The 23,878-nt window shown below is 44.8% G+C and overlaps 1 protein-coding gene and 1 pseudogene across 7 annotated transcripts in view; both read left to right on the top strand.

Moving 5' to 3' along the window:
• Positions 1-23,878, top strand: part of LOC139057558 (uncharacterized) — a 302,935-nt gene that overhangs the window by 144,865 nt on the left and 134,192 nt on the right. The window lies entirely within an intron of this gene.
• Positions 22,827-23,843, top strand: LOC139057090 (uncharacterized; annotated as a pseudogene).

Raw genomic sequence — 23,878 nt, 5'->3', positions numbered from 1 at the left:
ATCGCTTACTGTTGTGTTGTCGCTCATGAGCTGTCGCATACGGCGAAGGAGCTGGCTTGGCCGACGGTCTCCCAAGTCCTCAGCGGAGAGCAACTGTTGCATGCGGGCTCGCTGCGATGTTGTTGTGCGCTCGAGAAGTGCAGCCTTAAGATCGCTGTATGGAGTGACGGAAGGCGGTCCAGAAAGCAGGTCGGCAACTTCTTCTGCAGCAGTAGGCGACAGTGCCGAAACAACTAGGTGGTACTTGCGTTGTTCCGTGCGAACGCCAGAGAGAATAAATTGCGATTCCGCTTGAAGAAACCAAACTGCAGGGTTGCGGTCCCAGTATGGTGGGAGTCGGATGGAAACTGCAGAGACGTCTTGTTGCTCGGTCGTGCCCGTAAGTTCAGTGTCTGGTTGCATCTCGTTGCTGTGCATGGCTCCACAATAACTTCGGCAGTGCCGCGAAGAAAACTACGGGTCACCACTTTGTAGAGCCGTGGTAAACGAGACGGACACACGTCTTTTCGGTAACAAGGTCTAGTTTATTCTGTCAAAAGAGAGAATTGAGTGGGCGCGCGCAGCGCGCCGGAAGTGGCGAGGGCTTTAGAGAGCGAGAGGAGAAAAGAGGGAAAAGGAGCATTGAGAAGTGCGGTGCACGGACCTAGTGCGAAAGGAAGGCAGTAAACACAGTAACAAGAAAAGGGCCGGAGCTCGTGCACGACGTTCGGCACAGTGAGTCGGATCATGTGTCCGTGTGCCTGGTGTCCAACACTCGCGAAGGTCCGCTTACGGGAGGCCCGCGGGACGCCCCGCGGAGTTGTTTATGGCTGCGGGGGTGGTGCGCAGCTCCATCGCCGCGCCGCTACACATCGTTAATATCTGCAAGTTTGCAACAATAACACAGCCATGTTTACTTTGAGGGCACAGAAACAGATGGGTGCGCGCGTAGCCGTCAGTGATATAGAAACACATGGCAGGTATGCTGCGGAAACTTCTGCATTTGTCTTCACTATCCTAATACGGCATGTTTCCGTTAAGGGTAGGCGAATATCTTAGCTATATTACAAGTGTCGGCGTGTGAATAGGGTACACTTCCAACATATTAGTGTAAACATAACCACGTTGCCACTCGAGACTAGTTGCGGTTGCCTGCCCACGAGTGTAGACGAGAAGAATCGAAAGGAGCCTTTTTGTTGTTGGTCAAAACCATAATGAAGCCTACAAATAATAAAGCCAAGGCAAGTTTGGTTGTAGCTTTTCTTTTTCATGGAAGTGCTGAAAGTGATGAAAGGAATGAAATGGGGCATCTGCTTAAGAATGTTTGGTGCATGCAGACCGCTTGGTATGTCTTCAAGAGTCGTTTGCGTAGCATTTGACAGCATTCGACGGATGGTAATCACGATCACCATTAGCTTGACTTGGCACACAGCATATCGCTGCGACAAGTTCGGAGTGCAATCATTACACGGGAAAGAAAAACAAGCTAATTTTGACGACAAAATTCAGATGTGCGATCATTATGCGAGTAAATACGGTAACTCATCGAAAATAAAGGCAGCACCACTTTTATACTCACGACTAACAAAGGCTTGTCTGCACATTCTAAGTGAAAGAAATAACAGAAGTGGACTGCACTTCAGTACTAATAAACATATCATGAACCATGTACACTAATGGAAAGTCACGCGATAGTCCTCCGATTCATGGTAAATAAGGAACAGCGCACTGAAAACGAAGGGAGACAAACACATCACAAACTCTGGCATTCAACTGGAAAATAATTATACAAATAGGTTAATACACACTTGAATTGGACATGTGCCTGCAAGGCAGTGAACAGTTCGTGACATGCATTCGTGGTTAGATTACGTGATACCAAACAATAGTGAATTAACAAAAATCAAAACCAGCGTGCTGCTCTGCTATCAACGATTTGCTTGGTCTAAAAAGGAACTTTTTTCTTTTCACCAAAGGAAAAGGAAGAAGGTGGCCATTATGCCACACTTCACCCAGCTTTTGCAAAGGTTGAAAAAGTGGGTAGTGTCTGCGCAGTGGTAAGGAAACATGTGGAAGTAGGTGCAAATGTAAAAGATGTCTGGCCTGTTAGGCGAACTGATATGTTTATGCGTTGCACCATTGCAATCATGTACAGCAACCCCTTCAGGTGTGGCCAAGTGTACGTGGGACAATTAGTGCAGTGTGTAAACGTGCACGTGAGGGAGCACCAAAATGAACTGAAAGGCACTGTCTGCTCCTCGCACTTGGCAATGCATTGCCGTGACTATGGGTGCACTACAGAATTCACCACAACCTAGATTCTTTTTCGCCACCCAGACCAATTGACATGTGAAATTTGTGAGGCCGATAGAATACAGAAAGCAGGACCAGAATGCATTAGCCAGCCTTCAATAGCACTCCAGGAAAAAGCTATTTCCGCTGTAGACCACGCAAATTGTTGATAGCCAAGCAGCAAAGTGGGTTTTTGTTAAATCATTATTGTTTAGTGTCACCTAACCTAACCACAAATGCATGTCGTGAATTGTTCAGTGCCTTGCAGATGCATATGCAGTTCAAGTGTATATTAATTCATTCATTCAATAAATATTCCAGTTGAAAGTGAAGTTGTGGTGTGTCTACGTTTCATTTCATCTTCCGTTTTCAGTGCGCTGTTCCTCATTTATCATAAATCAATACTAACACGACCGAGTTTTCCAGGGCTGTTATGAATATGCTCTTGCCGCATGGGGAGTCAAAGGTCATTTTCCACGATTTTTTGTGAAGGATGAAGAATATAAATACTTGTTTAATGAGAAAAAGATGGCTCGTTTTACCCAGTTGGATAGGAAATGTTTTCAAGTGGTTTCTCAATTCATGTTCTGAGCAGTTGTCTATCCCTTTAAATAAAGGTGCGGGACTCTAAAACCCCAGAATTAATATTGGCAAACCCCAGAGCGCGCTAAATAATTTATTGCAATAGATGTTCTACAGCCAGGTTTGGCTCAGCTTTCTCCCCCATCACATCATGGCACAGAAGGTAGCCACTTACGACACTGGAAGGTTTGACACTTGCTTTGACTTGCTTGTCGAAAGGATTAGACGTTTCGGCTTCTACACAGAAGCCAGAACATCTAACCCCTTCAACAACATTATTTTGGTCAACGTTACATTTATTGCAGGTCTAACATGATCGGAAAGAAGCATGGTGAAAAACAACAGATGGCAACCAAGGTGAAAAAATATTTAGAACCCTTTGTGGGAGCCTTGTTTACTATGGTTGGCATTTGTTTTCACCATGAATGTTCATATGCAATGGTTCGACCTGTTTGCAATTTGACTGACTTTCCCACCTAACCCTTGGCATTCAAGCATGAAAAATAAGCCCATAATAGATACTCATACATAATGTAGCATAGAAGCAGATAAAACAAGGTGCTGAAAAATGGAAGTAGCGGAATAAAAAGTAACAGCGGCTGCAGTGTTTGTGTGTCTACATCCCTAAAGTAATTGCTAGTGTTCTAGAAAATGCTTTGAATCATTGCATGAAACTACATAGTTGAGTTTGTTTCATGGACTTGTAGCAGAAGAAAGAAATGCGATAGTGCTGGTTAGTATGCAAGCAATAGGGAAATTTGACACCCTGTACAGTAGACTCTGCAAAAGCTGTTTTTATTACATATTCAATTGTAATGCAATTTTCAAACAATATTTTTTTTTCAGAAATCTGCACAAAAAAGTGACTTAAATACAGTTACCGCCCCCCTTTTTCTGTACCGTGTCCCACTTGTTTGTACTGATATTTATCATTCACAGTGGACGAACTAGTCCAACAAAAATAATTTATTCACAAGTGTTCTGCATTGCGTCCTTTTACAGAAAGCTGGCACAGTTTGCACTTCGTGTCAGCAATGCTTTGTATCATCTCGACAACCTATTCTTGAGTCAAATGTATCTCTACAGAGAGAGCAAGCCACTAAGGTAGCTTAGTGGCTATGACGTTGCCGAGCTTAAGCTCACACATTTGATCCTGGCAGCCACTGGCACGCTGCTATACTGCCGTGCACTTACATTTAGATGCATGCTAAAGAATGTAGGCGCAGTCCAGATATGCCATTAGAAACTATACAGCTGGGAAGAAAAATTGTTTTCTATAAAATCTTCAGTGCGTGTGACGCCTTATATCTAGTTAACATAGCACCCACAGCATGGTTCATGAAACAGCACAGAACATCTACACATTACATAGCCTTATAATTAAAAATAAATGGGCCGTACAAACCAAGGTGGCAGCCGTAGCCTCGTCGCCTGCCGCTGCCTCTGCTGCCTCTAGCTCCTCCAAGCTGTTGGCAGGCAGCCGAGGGAGACTGGCAGGCACGGTACGCTGGGCAGCTTGAGGCGCGGTACGGGTCCTGTCGAGAGACTCAATTTCGTGTAGCCTCTCAGACGTGACCCGTACCTCGTGCCTCAATAGCTGCAGCTCATGATGCAGCTCTCTGTTCTGCTGCCTCACCTCTGGCTGCACCCGAAGCACTCGCAGCATCACCGCTGAAACACAAGAAGATTTATTTCATAGCAGAAGGAATGCATTTGTGGCGCATTTGATTGGTTGTTCCAGCGCACACTGGTAAATGTAAAAGTACCAGGATTCGTACAGGTCTCAGCGACAAAAGTTCACGGGTATTCAAAGATTTTCAAGGCCAAGCTAAAGCCTTTTCAGGTTGCAGAACAGCATCACATGTGCCACTTTTGACTATAAGACTTCCAAAACACTTTAGGTAGCTTTATTGCACCATAAATACAAAAAGTTATATTCAAAATGTCCAGCCTTGATCACTCGCAAGTTCCTTACTTCTAGCATCTAACGAGGCATGATAAAAGCACCATAAACATGGGATGGCAGCCAACCCCAAGTGCCAGTATCTTGCTCTTGCCCACTGTGGTGTTTTCCAGTTCTATGCAAGTCATACGAAACGAAATGCCTGAGCACTGCAAAAGCTACGGCAGAGTGGGGCATACCTACAACCCTTCGCCTAATAAATGTCACCGTGGTGGGCTGTTTAAATTTGAATTTGTGTGCTCACGAAGATGCCACTACTTCCGATTTTGGCACCAACAATGCACCAAAACTCTGAGGCTGTTCCTAAACTTTTGGTGGAGTGCAGTGTTGCATACCTTTGCTCTCCTAGTCTACCAGATAGCTACATGCAGCTTTCACACACAAAGCAACAAGCCACATTTTTTTCACTTATTATGGCAGGGGTACAATTTCTGACAAGTGAACGAAACATTGTATTTATGTTCACTCATAAAGAGTTTCGGCCATGATCGTGGCACACCTCAAAGATATGCAACTTCGGAAGCAGACGACCTGTTCCAGTAGGATATTTGCGCTCGGTCAGGCATGCCATGTGCCTGGAGCCATGTTGCCCGGAGGCAAATTTACAGTTGTTAGTAAGTACAGGGGTGCGTTACACTTTCGGAGGCGAAAGACATTTGTGAAATGTGCGGGCGTTTGCGCCTTGAATATCTCACTGCCTAGGCACTATGGAGAAGTTTCTTTGTTTGTGTTGTATGCATCTGTCCCTGGACGTGCCTGCATTGTCGAGTGGGGTCAAGTTTGAATATCGCTGTGCCGGACAAACTCTCTTGTGCTTGCAGTGCTCATGATGAGTCAGTCGTGCTGGATGATATCTTCCTCGCGCCAGCCTTTAATATAATATCACCGATTTTCCCAGGGGAGAAGTAGGGACCATGTAGTTGAGGCCGGGCCGCATATAATGAAAATCTAGAAGGCACAGTGCCTAATCCTCACGGCATGACATCAAAGCATTGCCTGTGGTGTTTTAGGCAATAGCGTTCATTCACAGTTGCTAAGGTGCCGTGTCCTTATTTCACTCAAAGAGGATCAGTCAAAAATGCTGCTGAAATGTCACGAAGAGCAGCATATGAAAAGCCTGCAAGAGCAAAGATAGTGCTCGAGGAGAGCATGCCTAGCCTCTACTACAGCCCCTACTGCTCCCCAAGAAAAATCTGTGGTTTTTTTTTGTTTTTTAGCATGGAGCACTGCAAGGCGCCAAAAAGATATAATCCAGCATGACTGACTCGGCACCAACGCTGCATGCGCGAGAAAAGTCTGATGCACCTTTAGACACAGCGATCACCAAATAGGGCGTCCGTTCCCACTGCATACCTGCTTTACAATGCTGGCAGCCAGCGTCGGAGCTTAAACTCAACCGCACTCCACAATGCCGGCACACCTAGGGACAAATGCATACAAGGCTAGCATAGAAACTTCTCTGTAGTGCGTAAGCAAAGTCACATATTCAAGGAGCAAAAGCCCCGAGATTTTCTCTTGCTCCTGCTCTTACTCGCAACTGCACAGAAACGTCGGGTGCCTCAGGAAATGACACACCCTGCTGTGGTTACTAGTGATTGTAAAGACACTGCCCGGAAACCACTCAGAGCACCTCAGCGAGCCACAATGAGCTCAGCGAGCAGGCTTATCGCAGCGACTGCGGTATCAATGTTCCATAGCAGATACAGCTCTGGTGCACGACAGGGCTGGAGTGCATGCTTATGCTCAATTCTGGCCATGCTAAGTGGTCTGAATCGGCTTTGAATTGCACCAACTTGTCCTACGGGTATAGTAGCCACATCCAAATGCTGCGTTTAGAGGCACTGTCTACAGTTTAATAATAAGTCTATCAATTCATCTATACAGGAGCAGCCAGGAGTGAGAGTGAGCTAGCAAGTGAACATGTGGTCTCACCTTAAGTCTCGTGTGGACCAAGGCTAGTCAAATGTTCGCGAAATGAATCGAAATTAGCGAGACCTGACGGATACAATACCAATAAGCAGTGTGGCTAGACAATACTTGGGCTTCTTCTAGAAGTAATCGTATTTTATAAAAATTCAAAATGCAGATTTTCCTTAACCACACCACAGGCTTAGTGAAAAACGCCTTCTGCAGATAGCACACGCTACTGTACCTCAGCCAAATTTTGCACTTGTGTGCAGCACGTGCAGCTCAGAAGTGGAGTGCGGAGTCATCTTTTTCTCAAACCTTTTTTTCAACAGAGGCCTTCTCCTCAACCTCTTGGGGCTGCTGGCAACTGCCCCTTGACGTCAGTGTGCACATTACCAGACGGCGCTGCCATTGGCCCATAGCCAACACCAATCGAAAAATGGTGCGCTTCTTCCTGGCTGTTACTGGGTATATTTATAGACATAGTTTACTAAACAGGCTTGAATTAGTGAAAATCTGCGCTTCCAGGAGAAGCCAACTATCGTCTGCCGACACTCAGCCGCGCCCACACGCATAGAAATGAAATTTTGGCCACAGTGCTTATCAGTGTTGTAGCAGTAGGGCGTAGCTAATTTCGATCAGTTTTGTACACTGAACTAGCCTCGAACCACGCATAATTCGAACACAGCCTCGAACCACACATACACAGGCCACACTTCGCATTGAATGGCAGTTAGCATCTACAGTGGACACACACCACGGCAAACCTAGGCTGGGCTAATACTGCTTCCAGCCAGTCCTGGCTAGACACCTTGACAGATATCGCTTCGTAATGAACTTATGCGAAAGCTTTCAAATGAACAGTTTGGATTTGTGTACTATCACTGCAGGACAGCTAGTCCACACCACGTAGCATGGTCAGACTAGGCGCAAGAGTGAATGTGCAATCCAATCCTGCCATGCATATAGCAAGTGAACTACATTTGCATGTGGTTGTGTATGTTGCCAAGTGTACAAACTGCGAGAAAACTCTCACTGCTATCTACATGTAGCACCATGCAACTTTTTCTGTTCCCCATATGCAAACTGGTGCTCAGGGGTTTCGGGGATGGGACTACAATTCAATAGGAAAGGACATTGCTGCTGGAGGGCTTAACTGAAGGACTTCTAAGAGGGCTTTCAGCAATAGGAAGAGAGGTGGAACCAAGCTATTGTGTCTAATGGAAAGTACTTTGAAGGTTAGCAAAATTATTTCTTTAAAACATACGTCATCATTTTTCCTTAAGCATCTAAGGATTGGAAAACATCTGCCTGCAGAAACTTCGCACGATACCTATGGCACTTATTTAAGATAGCCGTTGAACACATTGTGCTCTTCTTAAAATATGATGCCGGAGAGACATTTCTGATAAGATCGCGATTTCGAAGCCCAAAGCTTTCTGTTGCAGAAAGATACAGATAACATTTGGTCAATAATATCTGAATTGACCCCCTCCTTCGCCCCTCCCCTTCCCCTGATGGATCCACTTCTTGGGGGCGGCAAATTTTTACGGTTATTTTAATAAATGTTTTTATAACAATATTTGTGTCATACCTTTAGGTGCGAAGAATGAATTGTCGGATAACAGCAGCCTCGAAATTAATCAACCTTTATAGTCTATGTAAAGATGTAAGGAGACTCGCGCATCATCTCCTGAGGGCCTCCGTTTGCAACTGGCTCCAGGGATGCGCCTGTGATGCTCTCATGAGCTGGTGCAGCTAGGGCTGAGGAGCAACCATCAACAATTAGTGCCAGAATAACAGAGCAACAAACTGCTATTTTTTATAGACCATTATATAAACAAGAAGACCCCAGCCCATGATTCGTAGCAAGAAACCTTGTGGGCACACATTTCCTTCATTTCTATGTTGCCTAAATATTGTACAATTACAGACATTCTGCTTAGTTCTGGCATAATGTGTGCATAGCATAGCAGCCCTTGCATCCCTACTGTAGTAATCATTGTAACCAGCTTGAAATATCCGAACAGAAGGGCTATTTCCATCCTTGTCTTGCATAAGTATCGCAGTGACCGAGTGCAGACAGGAAACGCCATGCACACATAGGAAAGAGGGCATACGCAGTGGTGCTTTCGTGAAGTTCTTGATTTGATGTGTCCAAATTTTCTACGAAATAGAACATTGAGAACGCCAACTGCTCTTGAAATAGCATTGCACACAATATGGTGCGATATCAAAATAAAGTTGCTTGATTACTTCCGAGTTTCGTATAGCGATGTGGTGGAGTTACAAAAACGACACTCAAGGGAGGCCATCATCAGCACAATGTACAATAAAGCCGAAAAGAGAAGTTTGTTTTTGAGGACGCTTTTTTTAAATGCACTATTCAAATCACTTTTCAAACTTGCCTGTGACAAAGGATGAGGGCTTAGCATACAATGGGCCATTTTATAGATTGTAGGAACTTCTTAAAATCTCTCTAAACTTCTTGCGAACATTTAAAGGTTGCCTTCCTAGAAGAGCTCTAGGCATTTGTAAGCACATAGCCAGTTTGATAGCTACATTTAAAGGGGCCCTGGAGAACATTTTTCGAGATCCGAGAAACAAATTCTGCCGATGAGTGCAGCATCTTTCAAGGAATACAACTCAAGAATTTTTTTTAAAAGGCCTCGTATAAGCAAAGGAATTAGGAGGATGATATATACGTTCCTTATTACCCCTCAATTCAACGGTTCGTTTCAGCAGGGGCAGTGCCAGTAACAATGACAGGTCTATCACACCTCACCTTTACTTTTCCAAAGCAAACATATGGATGGGCCGCAGAAAATACATTCGAGTGATAAAAGAGTTGCGATGCATTAACGATTGTCGGTTTTGACTTCCTAATAATCTGTACTGAATCTGGCAGGGTGTGAACACAAGTAATTCATAAAAAAAAATTTTTCCCAATGACCATTCTCTATGGGCTGTTACCATATAATGTCAACTGTAAGCTGGCCACCACTTAAAAAAAATGGAGAGCAGAAGTTTTCTGGGAAGTTGACGGTACGCACTGCTTGTTAGCTCCATCTGCTACATGCAGAATGTTTGCTGGGTAAGATCAACAGGTGGTTCAGTGCTGCTTTAGGGCATTAAAATAGCAAGAGAGTTTCAGTGTCATCTGCTTTTATATTTGTCGCTCAGATAAGCCAAATCAAAGGCCGACTTGTGCATATTGGTCTGCACAGCAACACAGTGACAAGCTTTGCAGCCACAGGCAAAATGAAGGTGCTACTACAGCAGACATCCATTAAGTCAACTCCAGTGTATTAGATCCCAACCAAAGGTTGTGGCTGAAGCCCATACATTTCCATGGGACGAAATTTTTTTGTTATTCAGATCCTAAATTCAACTTTGTTGGAGAATTCATACTTGGCTGGTCATCGCACATGTGTTAGACCCTAATGGTGACTGCATTGGTTTTAAGAACCCTAATAAAAAGACCGGAGTTGTTCAATGAAACACATTGCATAGTTATTTTATTAAAAAGCTTACAGGGCGGTGCAGGCAGCTCCAGTCGAGGCGATGCAGCTGCATCCTCGTCTTCATCCCCATGGCAAGCATCATTGCCAGAAGATTTATGCATGTACAATTATTTTTGAGGCACTATACAGGGTGTTTCACATAACTTTAGCCAAACTTTGAAAATATGCGGAACGAACTAAGGTAATGTTGCTTGCTATCGCTAGGAGCTGCTCACATTATTTTTACATTCTGCTTAAACACATGATTAGTCTTAATTAACTTCCCAGTATTATAACTAAATGAAAAGTGTCAAGGAGGAAATTGTAGAGCACCATGAGAAACTCCCGATACAGCTTTCTGTTGCGTGATCAATACATGCTACGTAAAAGTGTTTTTCCGAGAGGGAAACAAGCCCGCTAATACACGCAAAATTGCCACACGACTGGCTGCTCAAGGCACCTTGCGTGTATTCGCAGGCTTCTTTCATACTTGGAAAAACAATTTTACGTAGCACGTATGGAGCAACAGGAAGCTGAATCGGAAATTTTTCATTTTCTACAATGTTGTCATTGGCACTTTTCATCTAATTTGAGAAGATGATTAATGAAGTTAGAGAGAATTTAAAAAAAAAATCTCAGTATCACCAAGCGACAGCAAAAAACATTAGCTTGGTTTGGTCCAGCTACATGGCATTTGCATATATTTAGTTTGGCTCAAGTTACGTGGAACACTCTGTATACTAAATTAACAATTCAGAACTTTTCAAGGCAAAGGTAGTGGTGAAAGAAAAAGTGGGCTGCTTAAATAGGATGAAGCTCAAAAAAAGGGGGAGGGGGGAGAAAATCCATACAGCTTCCTTGAAAAAAAAAATACTGCAGTAAAAGAAAGATCATTTTGGTTCATGTACTCAACAATATACCACCATATTTTGGGACAGTTATAGAGCTACCCAGGAGGCAAGCACATGGCAACACAAGGTTAAATTAATCTGGAAGTTGCTGTACTGTATCCTGCTAACGTTTATTGCACGCACTTCGACTTGCCAGTTCTGCTTGATGCCTACATCTGCTAGCTTCCTGGTCAGCCGTCAGCAAAGCGACCGCTCTGTAAATGTAGCCCTGATCTAAATTTGCCTTCCCCTCTCCCATAAGCACAAGCATTAAAAAAAGAAAACAAGCAATTACCCGACGGCTCCGTAGTGCCCACACCAGACAGAGCTTCTGCTCTTTTCGCTCTTCTTGTTGCCTTGTCATGAGTGCCTTTGAACAAAGAACAAATATTTCAATACAGATTATAACAGACACTAGAACAAGGAAGCTGCTAAGCTGTGCAGGCAACATTCTGCAACAGACAAATGTCATGAACAAGAAATGTATGACCACTGAAAATGCCCATAGCAAACTGCAGACATTGTGCACAAGGTTGCACAGCTATGATGACATCAAAATATCAGTGGTACAAATTATCATAACGCAGGAACTGAAGAATGACACTAAAGGATTAGTTTGCCATTTTTGTTTATTCTTTGCAAGTTTTCAGTTCCACAGTGCCCACAGCCAATGTTATGTCACATCAGACTGCCATGCCCCTGAGAATATCTTAATAAAGAAAGAGCCAGTTATTACAAGTCCCTTTCACAATGCAAAAATGCAGATTGCATTTGCTATAACTTAGAATGAAAACATTCAGATGGCAAAGAGGTGCAAGCCTCTAGGTGCACTGTTTATAAATTTAGGTGTTAAACAAGCTATTGTAATTTCTAAGCTAGTTTTACACCTGAAAGCTATTGGTCAAAAATGACAAGAGTGAATGGACTGCACAAAAGTGCGCTGTTAATATTCAAGCCATTGCTAATTATAAGGCTACAGGCACTGCAAGCTAGACAGGAGAAAATTGTTCATAAGAAGACACCACAAAGGCTTGTTTAATTTTCTGGACATGCAACAACGGCGCTTGCTAACAATAATTACGACTTTATTTTATTTATTATATATTTATTATTAACACGACTTCATCATGCATAAACCTTAAAACAAATTTTAAGGGGGGCACGACAGAACTGTATTCGTCCCCAACCACCGTAGTCTTAAAAGGACAATAAAGACAAAAATTATTTCTTCTGCATCAGTAAATTACTCATCAGCATACACAAAAAAAAGTAAGTGCATGTTCTTCAGAGTCCAGTTGAACTAAACTAGTATTCATAACGCCCAACATCAAAGTAGCAAAGCTAAGTAATGAGACAATGTTTTATTTGTTCTAATTGTCAAGATGTCAGTTAGGTAAATGACATCAGAACAGGCTGTTTCCAGCAAGGAACGCATTATGTGCTTATTCTTGCTAGCAATGAGCGCCCCCCCTCCCCTATAGTATATGAAAAAGATAATGTGCATGCATTTGCACGGCCCTGAAACTGTCTTGAGTAAGCAAGCTGTCAATTTCCTCCCTTCTGTTGCTTCCACGCTCCGATATTTATTTATAACACAAATATTCTTTCCACAATGCACCAACAGCTCCCCGATATTATTAAATACCAATACAAAAAAAGATCCACAACTCTGAGTGGTGAGCCTGCGACGAACAGTTTACTGTTCTGCTGAGACTGTTGGATGGCACTGCAACCTTTTGAACCTGGGTGCGCAGACACATGGTATGAACTGGGGAGGAAGAGTTAACTTGTGACACAGGTGTGGATGGTAATGTAAATGATCAAAAAGCACTGTGTAATATATTTTGCAACGCCCAGCAAGAGACGGTAGAGTACAAACAGTATTCTTCTATATCATTTTAATAGCATGCGATGAACTTTTCTGAAATGAATCCCATATGGATGCAGAACATTCAAGCTTTGATCTATTTAATTACCGTATAAACGCGTGTAAGGGCCGCACTTTTTTTTACAAATTCGAGGGCCTATTTTCGGGGTGCGGCCCATACACGCGACATACGAAAAAAAAATTTTTTTTTCAAGTAAAAACAGACCAATAAGTGAATGCGCGTTTATTTACAATAATCCTCATCAATCATCACTATTTACAATCAGTCATCATCACTCGCGGAGTCCTCAGACTCCGAGCTGGTGCTGCATTCTTCTGGCTCATCACCCCACAAGTCGTCGTCTTCAGTTCCGTCCAAATCGTTGGAAATCCCGGTCACTTTGAAGCTGCGGGATACAATGTCCGTAGACACCGAATTCCACGCGGTCAAAATCCAGCCCAGCACAGTCGCGAGCGGTGCCCTCTTGAGCCGCCCGGTCGGAGTCTCATCGTGATCGCCGTTTGCAATCCATTCCGAGTAGTGCCTCCGGAACTCAACCTTAAAAGGCCGGTTAATGCTCACGTCCAGTGGTTGCAGCACGCCGGTGAGGCCGCCCGGAATAACGGCCATGTCTGTGCGGATACTGCCCAGTTGTTTTTTGACTCTATCCGTCAAATGACCGCGGAAGCTATCCAAGACGAGCAGCGATCGTTTGGCCAACATCGCGCCTGGGCGATTCTGCCAAACGCTCTTGATCCAATCGAGGACGAGCTCATCATCCATCCAGCCCTTTTCTTGGGCTCGAACTACAATTCCCTTGGGGAAAGCCTCATTCGGAATCCTCTTCCTTTTCAAAATCACATACGGGGGCAGCTTCCGCCCGTCTGCAGTGACGCACAGCATAACTGTGCACCGTTGGCGCTCCGCGCCAGTTGTCCGCACAGAAACGCTCTTCTTTCCTTTAAGCTCAACTGTGCAGTTCTCAGGACAGTCGAACCACACGGGGGTCTGGTCGGCGTTTGCTATTTCCGACAACATGTAGTTGTGCTCATGGCGCATCCCGATCACGTACCTTTGAAAGTTCAGCACCTTGTCGGTGTAGTCGGGGGGCAGCCTCTGGCACAGCGTGGTCCTTCGCCGAAAGGATAGGCCCTTCCTCTTTAAAAATCTCCGCAACCAGCCGACGCTACCTTTGAACTCCTCGCGGGGTATGCTTCTCGCACGCGCCAAAGCTTGCGTCTTCACGCGCAGCATGTCCGTCGTCAGAGCATATCCATTGTTCCGCACTTCCATTGCGTAGCGGAACAGCTCTTCTTCGAGCTCAGGATATTTGCATGGCTTGCCTCGAAAAGCACGCCTTTTGGAGCTGGTGGTCTTCAACGCATCCTTCTGGTTGCACCACCTTCGGACGCACTTCTCGTCCACGTCAAATTTTCTACCCGCCGCACGCTTGCCATGGTCGAGGGCAAACTCCACTACCTTCAATTTAAAGCCTGCCGTGTAGCTATTGATATGTTTGCCCATCGTGCTAGAATGGCAACGCTCGATGGCAATTCGTGAAAAATAAAGCAGAGCACACACGAGAGCCGCAACAACAGCGTGCGCCCACGCCAACAACGCTGCTACAACTCGCGTGCCTTCGACAGTCGCAAAACAAAGCCGGGGTGGCCAGCATGGTGGCCAGGGCTGATGATACCGATGACGATATGGATTGCGGAAGCTCGCGGCAGAAAGAAAATATGATGATGATGATGACCCGCGACATCGGCGCCATCCGTGGGCGGCATCTGGAAGCTTCCGTGCGCGCGCATTTTGAAGGCTAATCACACGTGGGTCGTGGAAAGTTCGGGGTGCGGCCCTTACACGGATATTTTTTTTTAAATCTTTGCTTCGGGAAGTTGGGGGTGCGGCCCATACACGGGTGCGGCCCTTACACGCGTTCATACGGTAGTTATATAAGAGATGCTTCAATGAAGAACGATATGGAAAAACTGCGACGAACATATCCAAGCAAATGGTTTGTCATTTACAATGTATGCTATTTGCACATCCCAAGTTAGGTTAGCGGTGATATGTGCGCCAAGATGTTTACACGAAGATGTATGTTCCTGTAATGTTATTTAGAAAATAAACAGGCATTGTGTTAGTAGATCTAGACACACACAAATTTACACTTTTAGTAATGTCTAATTCCAGTATGTCAAAAATTTAGAACTGTGTCACCTATTACAAGATCATTTAGCTCTTATATTTAATCTCACATGTCCAAAGTAATATCAAAAAATACTAAAGCAAGCAAAAGGCAGATTATGTTATCAATGTAGTCACTTACTGCACCTCGCCATGACAACAACGGGATATGTACCCCAATCTTGTTGTGTCGCAACTTGGTTTTCTATCATGCTCTTTACTTCTGACCCCTTGACACATTGGGGCCAGAAGCAAAGGTCTTCATTTTGAGCAAGCCACGATGTTGGCACGACTGCCAAGCTGTCATTTTCTTCCGGAAATTTCACCACCCTATATGGTTTCGGCATCCTGTATAGACAAAGCAGTTGAATAAGTGGCCAGAAGGTTGTACCGATTTCATTCACTCATAAAGCACTGTGCGAGTCAAAATACAGGCCAGGAATGCTGCTGCAATAACACTCGGGCTAGAACTTTTCAGTAAGAATTCAATGAGATGAAGAACCGAGGGGACCAATCTTTTGTTACAACTATATGAAGCCAACAGACAATAAAGGAAAGAAATGGAAAGAAAGGAAGAAAGCATAAAAGTAACTGTGAATTTTAATTTAAATGTAGAAATTATAAGTAAAAGGGAAATGAGCATGGACAAGAAGGCAACTGGACAATGTTGCAAACAAACCCAACAACTCCCACATACACTGCTGTAACATTTGTGCTGTGGCAATTATCCTGCCATCCACGTATTTTGGCGCTTGCTCTTGTGTACAAAATCTGGCAATGGAGTTTTAGCCAGCGCCGTTTCAGGTCATGGCAGCAGACGAAGCATATGCTGTTTTAACCACAGGAACCATTCAGTAAAAGAAACTTAAGAGCAGGCACCTGGTAATGCAGATGTGGTTTCGGCTGCCATCAGCAGCAAGTTGCCTTTTCAACAACATTAATTTCTCATTATACTTATTCATCTAAATTAAAGCAAGAGCCATCTGTCTGTTGGATTCATTATGTTCTGCGAGGAAACAGACCATGTAGGTATCAGTCATGGGAGCAATATTTGTAAAGGAGGTGCTTCGTAATCCCTTGCTGGTGAAATGGTGAATAGGCATCTTCATATATCAACCCATGAGTCCCTAGAGAAATCCCCTGTACTGCAGACTCCTTACCCCGAGCGAGTCCTCAAAGCAGACATAACACACTCCCAACTTCATATACATTGAAGTTGATAATAAGTACCATCACAGCAGCAGAAAATTACTGGGCAACTATAGAATGCAAACTAGGCTTGCCTTAGGCTAGAAGATGGTGCAACACCTTATTCTGAACACAATAGGCAATTTGAATCGGAAGGAAGCTACACTAAAATGCTGTTCTCAGAACAAAATGAACTTGTTAACTGACCAATCTTTGCATTTCTCTTATGATAAAAAGACAGAATGCACCATTGTCTGCCTAAGCAGATCCCTCTATTGAATTGTGACTTTTTCAAGATCTGAAATGCTTTGTTATGCATGTTAAGAAGCCATGGTATGACAGATAATCCTTGTCACTCTGACAGACAAGTGCAGCCAAGCTAGGTCTGGAACAGAATCCAATTTCTGAATTAGACTTTGGGAAAAAGTAAACTAAATTCAGAAGTCAGGCTCTAATTGCAGAACAATGGCCAGCACCTCATTTGAACACCCCACACACTTGATGCAGAAATCTATTGTGCTAATGACCTTTTGGTGGTGAAAGTTTTTGTTGTGCAGGAAAGCGAAGTTGCCAGTTTTGCAAAGTGTTCATGGTGTATTATCCACATTCCGCGAACTGGTCTTTCAAATGGATTTCCACAGTATGTTCCATTCTTGTAATGAGATGTAACAGTGAATGCAATGAAAAGACATGTCTGGCTTGTAAAGGACGAAAATCGCCTGTGTGGCAGCGCGACTGTCCCGAAGAAGAAATTGGTGTGCATGTTGGGTACAGAACCACTTCTACTGATGTAAGCCACCTTATAAACTTGCTGCGAAGCGGGTTGACACTATTGCAAATTATCTCGCAATTTATGCCTAAGGATGCTCGCACGACATCAGCACCTTGTCTAGCGTGCCAATGTTCGCATACAATTGCCACAAGTATAAGGAGCCATTCTACGCCTAGTCTCCGTGTCGAGTACGGGGCACGCTGCAATTTTGATAAGTTTTTTTCTTCAATGCAGTGAATCTGTTTTAGAGGTTTTGCTAAAGGGTCCATTGGATTCCACAAGCCGTCCGCTATTTTCAAGCGCCGTTTGATTAACATAATCGATCCACGGCATAAGGCTGGAAGTTTCTGTGCAAGCATGCGAAATCGGCGATTTTATTAGGCACGTATCCTTTTGCACGACGTACATTCTCGTCTCCCATGAAGAATACAGCTAGCGAAAGCTGGTGAACATGTTTGCTCTAAGTTGTGAACAACACGTGGCTGAAGCGAAATGATACGCTCTGACCTCATTTTGTGGCACTAAACCATACCACTCGTACGGGACGAACAAAAATCACTAAAGAAGACTTTTAGATAATTTTTCAGCTGCCGTACTGTTCGCATAGAATTCACGTAGCTTTTTTTTTAGCACCACCGCAGGAGCAGCGTCGGAATTCCTCGTGATACGACTCATTTATTTCCTGGGCGGCGCGGTTGCGTGTGGACTCTGCTGCCCTAAAAGATGTCAGAGATGACATGTGGCCGGGTGACACTCGCAGATCCCTGACAGGCCTCATTCGAGATCTGGTGTAGCTATTTTGCGCAAGTTGTGCATGAATTATACGCTTAGTGTCTTTCTGCGCTTCAAAAGAGCGCTCTACTCAATGCCATTCCGGAGTATGGCACATGTGCGCATGATCAGAGCTCATCTCGATATCACATAGTACGCGACCGATCACCTGGCCACACGTGCGCTCGCTGCATATTGGGCACGTGCCGTTAACTACGCACATACTCGCACACGACGTTGACCCGTAGATGAGAATGCATATAAGGTACAATCCCGACAAAAACCTCGTACGAAAAAAAAAAGAAAAAGAAATGTGTACTCACGTGCACGTTGGGAACAAGGAAGGCTACGGCAAGACTGTCGATGGCGATGGCGCGACGATGTCCAATAGAACGTATCCTGGACGATAGACGATAGGAAGCGACGTTCTTTTATAGCCCCGAAATTTCTTGGCTTCACTATGCGCCACCTCTCGAATTGCCAGTGCAAAAGTACATTATTACTGCATGAATTACGGCTCGTCATACGCAATGAAAATAAGCGCACCGGGAAGTGTGTTCGAGTCGCGCGGGTCGCACCAGAATCAGAGAATTACAAAAACAAAAAAAGTGTAATAATGATTGTTTTAATCCGATCCACAATCCAGCTTTCCGTGGCGGCTTCGCTGCGGTTAGTATGTGATGTAGGTGAATCGAACGCACCTAAGGTACGTTCGATTCACCTTCAACAGTTCGCAAAGTGCTGCACCTCGCCATTCGGTACATAAGGTGCAGAAAAAGCGCAGAGCTGATTCGCGATTATATTGCGCCCTCTCTACGCTCTCTATTGTCGGCGCCGGCTTCGTGCAGACGACAGCCTATTCTTACACCGTGGTGCAGACGTACAGGTGGTGGTATACAAACTTTATTTAGCAGACGTACAGGTGCGAAGCAGCGGCGCAGCAGACGACATAGCCCATATGCGCAAGCGCCGTTAAAAGCCCGCATACGTGCATCTGCCGTGTCTACACAAGCGCGGGTGTATGAACGCCTCAGAAACTGATCATACCAGAAGTTCAGGATCTTTCAAATTTACGCACTCTGTACACATTAGTCGGACAGAACGCCTGCACCGCGTCTGCACCTTGTCATTCGTTTCGAGTGTCGCGCTGTGCCTGCACCGCAGAAATGGAGCTCCGAACTTCTCGCGAATCGATGTGAACTGGTTCACAGTGGTGCGGGCGAATCAAACGGACCTTTAACACGAACGGACGAAGGTCCGTTCGATTCTATTTGGCTCATGTGCTAGCTGCTCGGCTGTTCCTTGCTGTGACTGACTGACTGCCCCACTGCGCTGCTGCTGTGCACGCCTTCGCCTCGCTGTCGTTTTGCGTTTTTTGGCACGGGTTGCAGCGTTGCGGCTTGGGCTTCTGACTCGTCTCTTTCGCACACCATGTCTTCCAAGTTCAGAAAATGTAGAGTCGTAAGAAAGGAATACGACAATATACTTAGGGTTATTCGTTTTCGCGTTTTATATTTTTTCAAATTCGGGGGGTCAAAATCGGGCGTTATTTTTCGGCTTGATAATATGGGAAAAATCGGGCTTTTCGTGGGAAAATTCCGCAATTCGGGTTTTATCGGGGTAAATGTGCAAACTAATAATTTATTCGATTTGCTCTAACCGGTTGGTAACAATTAGGGCTAGATTTTGGGCTGCTTTCAAGAAAATGTTGCAAACTTTGGCGTTTCTTTGGTAATTAATTATTACTCGCAGTGAGAGGCAACGGTCAGTTTTGAGAAAAGAAACATTTTATTCACGAGGGCTGGTCATCGACGTTGTACACGTCCTTATTAACATACATAATCATCTGCATGCGCAACATCTCGGCTGAGAGAACGTTCGCTCAACGTCACAGCTGCCATTAGCTAGGCACAACAATGATAACGCTGCGTTTGCTAGCCTTGGGTAACGCACAGTTGCGTCGTTCCAAAAGTCCATCACTTGCTTCCAGCAAGTACTGGTTGAACTCCTCGCGAAGCGAGCCTACATCGTCCATCACGGAATTAAAGAGAGGTCGGTAGTCATCAAACGACTGACTCAGCAGCCGCTTCTGGAACGGATGGAGTACGGCTCCCAGTTTCCACAATGTCAGCAATTCCGTGGGCACAGTTGTTTCAGAAATCGGGAAAAATCGGGTTTTACCCGAAAACGAACAACCCTAAATATACTGAATGAACTAGGACTCGCGCGGCTTGTTGCTGGGCCTTCATCGGTTTCCCTGTCCAACGACAGAGCTGCAAGCACCACCTTTACGGACAGTGCTCGCGTAGCGCCACTTTCGACTCCGAAGTTGGGAAGCAGAAGGCAATCGGGAAATTCAATTTCGACGGACGTCGGGGGTGAGCCTCCACTCAAACTGTTGAAAGAGCAGTCGGGAAGCGAAGCCTTAGTCAACAGCGTCTGCGGACAAGGTGCACATTTTGTTGAAGAATTGCAATCAGAAATTGTGGATATGTCTTCATGTGAGCACAGCGACTCTGATAGTAGCTCAAGTGACAATCAAATCTCAAGCAAATCTTGGGATGAGTCTGATGACTTTGTTGCTTCAGACAGCTGCACGGGGCCAGATTAGAGTTACTGTATGTGCTACCGCAGGTAGCAGAGTTACGCGTGTTTTATCACGCCGCTAGCGCCTCTATTGGCAGAACGTCATCACGTGGTGGCCAAGCAACCGTGCATTGCGGAGAAGCAGATGTTCGGGCCAATTTTTGTATTTCCCGACGCCGCCGCTGCAGCGGACTGGATTGACACAAGTTATCGCCAGTCAAATCCAAATCCAATTCGGCCGATCTTGGCGTTTGCTGTCCACGTGCGTATGGTGGCTAGAGGGGGAGGTGTCAGCATCGGCTGGGCTGCGCCGCGTATGGCGGTGCGGCATTTTTTCATGACAGCGACAGGTAGCGCGCTCGTCGTCTCCGAGATGCCTAGCGTGATGTGTTGAGCAATCCCTCCGGCTGCAAGCGCGCGTCGTGAAGTCTGTGGTGAAGTTAGCTTCGCCTGCCCCGCTTTTGTTTGCTTGTAATAAGGAGTTCTGAGTAGCCTTCTTAACCCACGCCACTGGAAAAATTTGGTCGGTATGCAGAGTAAGCTGGATGATCTCCTGGATGTGGGCCACCTAAATCAAGTTCACCATAACGTGGGTGCTAGCTGCGTAGTAACAACGCAACGTGCGCAGTGCATCTCACGTTTGTTTCGTCGGCCTGCCTCGTGACACCTTACCTGCCTCGCGACACCTTACTGCAGTAATTGTTTTTCTTCCTTTGTAAAACTAGTGAAGGGTGTTCAGGTGAACGAATTTTCAGTCAACTGCCTATTGCGTCAAGTGTGTACGAGATGAAATTGCTTGACTAACAGCTACGTGCTTTTTGGGCTGTGCTAAAAAATTCACAGCTGGAATATTAAAAGCTACTGCAAGTCTGGATTTTTTTAAAATAATGGAACCACTTAGAGTTATACAGAAAATTTAGCTGGAATTACCAGTTTTCTGCATGTGATGCACCACACTGCTTTCACAGAAGGGTCGTAAAAAAGCCAGCGCACATTTTCATGATTATGCACTGCTTGGGTTGTTTCTGAATATGAAAGAGGTTACTACTAAGTGAAGACATTTAATCTACTACAGCTTATGTGAAGCAGGATGCAAGAGGAATGAATGTCGTCATTTAACATACGGTAAGGGCCTAACTGTGTTTTGAATTATTCCCTATAATGTAGCTATGTCAATCCTGTGAGAAAACCTTTCGCTACACTCCCACAGAAGGCTACTTTTGGAATCCCTGCAGTGAAAAGGCACATAATGAAATCACACTTGCAGGTGAAGCTGATATCCATTGCTTGCTTGTAGATCGATATGTTCCTACACAAGATCTAATAGGGTACCAGAGTCGAAATATCAATGCTTGGTCATTGATTCACCAGTAATATTTTAGACTAGCTACATGTTGAGAGCTATGGCACATAAGCAAGTATGGGCCTCATTATATTTAGTACAGTTCCCTTTGTAAAAGAGCACAACTTGATAAAGCTCATTATATCAAAATATTTCCACGCGCATACACTAGTGTTCTTGTTTTTTTCTCTGAAATTCGCATTGTGATTTTATTGCCAAAAAAGAGGTAGTTGCGGCTCGGTGCTTTTTGTTACTGTTTATATGCTAAAAGAGCACTGCACTGCTCTTAGTAGCGTATTTATCTTTGTTGAAACAAAACCTGAGTGCCAAGCAGTATTCAAGCGAAGGAAAATTATTAAAGTATCTGATTGTTTACCTCAATTACTAAAGTTCGTCCAGTTTTTAATACGCTATGTTATTTCGAACCTTATACTACCTTGTGAAGTAGCTTTTTCGCGCGAAACTTTTTGTAGGATTTCCGGAATCTATAATATAACATCACCATATTCCCTAAGTTTATTCGGTGCGATCTAATCGTTACCGTCGCGGTTCACAAATGCTGCATCTGATCGGCGTATATAGAATACACAATCTATCCTAGATACGCGAGTGCCCATACGTTATTAGGGCGGAGAAAGCGCACAGGTGAATGCAAGTCCAAAAAAAAAAAAACCTAATGTACGCGCTGCATCTTACACCGCGCGCTAAAAAAGGGCAGCGCCTTTTTCTTCACAATCTGATCCAGTCAGCTGTTTCGATGCGCTTTGTTTGCGATTAGGCAGAAAAGCGGTGCACAAGCGATGCAAAAGCGCACACAGTCGATCGACGATACGCTAGGCATATCGCCTGCAAAAACGGAGTGCGGCTTCGCCGCATAGACTTGGTTGCTTCTCAGGCAAGATGGTGGACCTACGCACAACTCTGCTACCTACGGTAGCATATACAGTAACTCTAGGCCAGATGAGGGAACAGCGCTCACTTGTAGCGCAGCGATGTCTCGTGTATCTCCTGAACAAATCACAGCAAGTGAAGAGTTTGCTGTCATTGCTTCCAAACATAATATGACTCATGCATGCATTAACATTGTCCTCGATTTCTGCCGTTGAAGAGGCTTCTCTGACCTTCCAAAGGATGCTAGGACAGTTTTGAGAACTGAGCGCAAAGCTCAGGTGGAGCAAAATGGGTCTTTTGTGCACTTCGGCCTTGCAGCAGAAATTCGTCAAGTGTTGCCGCCGGGGCAAGTAGTTCCAAGTGAACTGAAGCTACAGGGCAACATCGATGGATTCCCTCTTTACAGAAGTAGCCAGCTTGCCTTTCGGCCCATATTGTGCCGCATTACAAATGTGGAGGCATCACCACTATTTGTTGTAAGTGTATATGGTGGTGCAGGGAAGCCACCATCTCTGCAGGATTATCTAGAGCCATTTGTCCGAGAGGTCTCGGAGCTTGCGTCTGAAGGGTTAAGCATAGGATATGTTCAAGTACAGGTGAGCATTGAAGCCATGGTGTGCGATGCTCCACTAAGGAGCTACGTAAAATGTATTGTTGGCCACACTGGCTATTATGTGTGTGAGCGATGTAGCCAAAAAGGGCGGCACATTGAAAACGTCACATTTCCCCAACTGCACGCACCAACACGAACGAATGCATCATTTCGATCTCAAGAGAACAAGCGCCACCATTCTGGTTTTTCACCATTCCTATCGCTTGATGTCGACATGATTGCATTTTTCCCATCTGAATACATGCACCTCGTTTGCCTGGGAGTCATGCGACGACTCTTAAAGAATTGGGTATGCCAAGGCCACAGTAATAGATGGAGCAGACTGTATCGTTGCCAACTAAATGAAAGCCTGCGAGAGGCATCCAAAGCATTTCCAACATATTTCCAGCGAAAGCCAAGGGGTACAGAAGAACGTGATCGTTGGAAGGCAACAGAGTTTCTGACATTCCTCCTTTATGTGGGGCCTGTTGTCCTAAAGCCTGAAAGCCAAAGTAACGTTGCTTAGGGTGTCGGGCATATAAATCAAACCCTCAAAGTGTT

The sequence above is a fragment of the Dermacentor albipictus genome, chromosome 3, assembly GCF_038994185.2.
Source record: "Dermacentor albipictus isolate Rhodes 1998 colony chromosome 3, USDA_Dalb.pri_finalv2, whole genome shotgun sequence".
Taxonomy (NCBI): Eukaryota; Metazoa; Arthropoda; class Arachnida; order Ixodida; family Ixodidae; genus Dermacentor; species Dermacentor albipictus.
Note: the sequence above shows the minus strand (reverse complement) of the source record. Positions and strands in the feature narration are given on the sequence as shown.